The sequence below is a fragment of the Eublepharis macularius genome, chromosome 17 (genome assembly GCF_028583425.1).
Source record: "Eublepharis macularius isolate TG4126 chromosome 17, MPM_Emac_v1.0, whole genome shotgun sequence".
Classification (NCBI taxonomy): domain Eukaryota; kingdom Metazoa; phylum Chordata; class Lepidosauria; order Squamata; family Eublepharidae; genus Eublepharis; species Eublepharis macularius.
Genome location: NC_072806.1, coordinates 24656503 through 24659546, shown reverse-complemented (window position 1 = coordinate 24659546; position 3044 = coordinate 24656503).

The following is a 3044-nucleotide window of genomic DNA, read 5'->3' as shown; positions in this document are numbered from 1 at the left end:
GCCGCTTATATAGCGGGCCAAGAGTGGCGGTTGTCTGCGGCGCTGCCTGACGCGCAGGGGCTCTCTGCGCGTGCGCTGGCGCGGGGTTGCCTGTGGCGGTGCCTGACGGAAAAAGAAAGGGAGAGGGGGACACCAGGCAGAGACTAAAACAGGCAAAAGGACGGAGAGTGATTCGAGACTATGGAGGGCGGGGGAATGCGTGCTTCATGCAGGCTGCACCTTGATCTCAGTTTGGGAGAGGAAACAAGGAGGCACAGTCCAGTCTCCCCTTTTGAGCTATGGGGAGGACCCATAGAGCACATGTGTCTTTGCATACACAAGGTCTCCAGTTCAGGTCCTGCCTGCCCCAGTGTGTGTTTTTTTCCTTATTATTATTTAAAGGGTGTCAGAAAAACCTTAACAGGAAAAAAAATATATAAGGCCCTGGATTCGGGAAAGCACATGATCTGACCTCAGTTATAAGTGAAATTATACTATAATGCACATTTTTTAATCTCACCATCTCTTACTGTCTCACAATTATAAAGACCCTTTGTGGCGGCTTCCAATATAGAAAAAGAAAAGATCTAGAAAGGAAATATACAAAAAGAAAAGATCTGTGAGTATACTGTATGCGTGTCATATAGAAGCACTATATGTATATACACACAAAAGTATATGTACTGTATATAACATGCAATGCACATTATTTTATACATTATTTTATAACAAGAAGTTACCAACTTCCTCTTCTAAACTACCTTTGTAGTTTGAAAATGCAATGGGCTTAGACTGGAGTAACCCTATCTAGTATTGCACTGTAGATTTACAAAAGTTTATTAAAAAAACTAAAAGTCAATATTTTTTTTGCCTTCTACTGTGTTGTGTGTTTATCTAGTTCATTATTAAACTTACATGCTTGTTATATCATCAGTGCAGGCATGCTGTTTTCTGTTTGTTCAAACAGGAGTCCGGGGCACCCCAAAGGCTAATAGAATTGATTTCAGTGTAAGCTTTCATAAGTCAAAACTCACTTCTTCAGATGCCTCTCCCCCACCTTTCTGTTATGTATATGTAGACATCGGGCCGGAGGGATTTACACTAAAGCATCTGACAAAGTGACCCCTGACAAAAGCTTATGCTAGAATCAGTTTGGTTAGTCTTTTAAATGCTACTGGACTCCTGTTTTATTTTGCTGCTACAGACTAACAGGGCTACCCACTTGGAATCTTCTAAGTATTCAATTTTCGCACAACTGAGTGGCTTCCCTTCTACAAAATTAAATAATTTTTTTTGGTCCTCCTTCACAACCAACTCATGGCCACCTCATCCACAGGTCATTCCAAGCAAGAGACAAGCAGAGGTGGTTTTGCCATTGTCTTCCTCCATGTAGCAATTCCAGTCTTCCTTGGTACTAACTGGGGCCTAACCTGCTTATCTTCCAAATTCTGACAAGGTTGGGCTAAACTGGACTATTTAGCCTAATGTTAAAAGATAATGTAGATTTCTTGTAGTTATTCGACTTTACCACTTCTAAACATATACACACAGTCTAAAACCATTCAATGTATGTGAAAATGTATGAATATATGTTACAGTATCTTGCAGTACCTTATAGCATATGAATGTACAATGCCACACAATTGTATCAGCATATGAAGCTGCCATATACTTTGTACATAGTGTAGTGGTTAGATCATCAGGTTAGGATCTGAGAGATCCAGATTTGAATCCCTACTCTGCAGAAACTTATCGAGTGATCCTGGGCCAGTCAAACTCAGTCAGCCTAACCTACACCACAGGACTGTTGTGAGGACAAACAAATTAAGGGAGAATGTTGTCAAGCATTGTTTACCTCAGTTTTATTGCTGTGAGGATAAAATGAAGGCAGGGAGAACAATCTGTAAGCTGCTTTGGTTCGTATGCGAAGAGAAGAGCAGGGTATAAGTAGACAAATACGTTAGTGGGAAACAGCACTAGAACAGCCATTGGGACCTAGAGAATCTACCATAGTGAAATACTTAATTCATTACCAGAAGGCAAAATAGTGCTTACAGATATCCGGTTACTGACAATCATATCAGGAACCAAAAGTTAATATGTGGAGAAATTTTGGCAAACAGTTCTGCGTCAAATTTTCTTAATTACATCATATAATATACCTTTAAGACTGGAATTGATCTTTCTTGATACATGGAAAAACCAAAATATACCATGTCTTCACAAAGAATTAATATCATCACTATTAGCAGCTGCCAAAAACCTTATAGCCTCAAGGTGGAAACCGCATTTTCTTCCAAACCTTAACATATGGTATTTAAAGGTTTGGGAACAACTTATCGTGGAAAAAATCTCGGAAAGGTTGCAATTATCAGTAGCTCCTCTTAAATCAACAAATTTTTATGAGAAATGGTACTCTTTTTTGGACTTTCTCTCTAGGAATGATCTTTTAATTACAAGATTACCTTATTATACGATCATTAATCCGGAAATTTGAATCTATATATTTAAGTATTTTATAGTAAAGGCAACATCAATAGATATAACTGCTTTGAACTTAGAAATATATAATGTCTGATATATATTAGTATTACCTGTTTTGTTGTGAAACTTTAATAGCAATATTGCACTATGTGAACTGTTGAAAGTTACTGTGTTTTTTGAAAATTTAATTAAAAAATTATTTTTTAAAAAAAGGAACCGAAAGTTGGGGGAACAGGACTAACATCCATACCTCCAATCCGTAGAGCACTGTCAACAACTACACAGCCAAAGGATGTTTTGTAGTCCCCCCACCCACCCACTCCCACTGTTATGCAGACTCTCTGTCCCCCCTATATACGTTGAGCATATATGAAATCTGAAGATCTAAAAACCGGATGTGGTCTCCCACTAGAAATAGTTGGGAGGAGTATCCCTTACCCCAACCGGCACACCTGAGACTGTTCAGTGCTGTAGATAAACATTCAGACATACTTTAAAATGTTGTGAGGATAAAATGGGGGAGGTCTGGGAATGAATGACAAGGGTTTTCTGATTAGTCAAATAGCACCCCCTGGACTCTT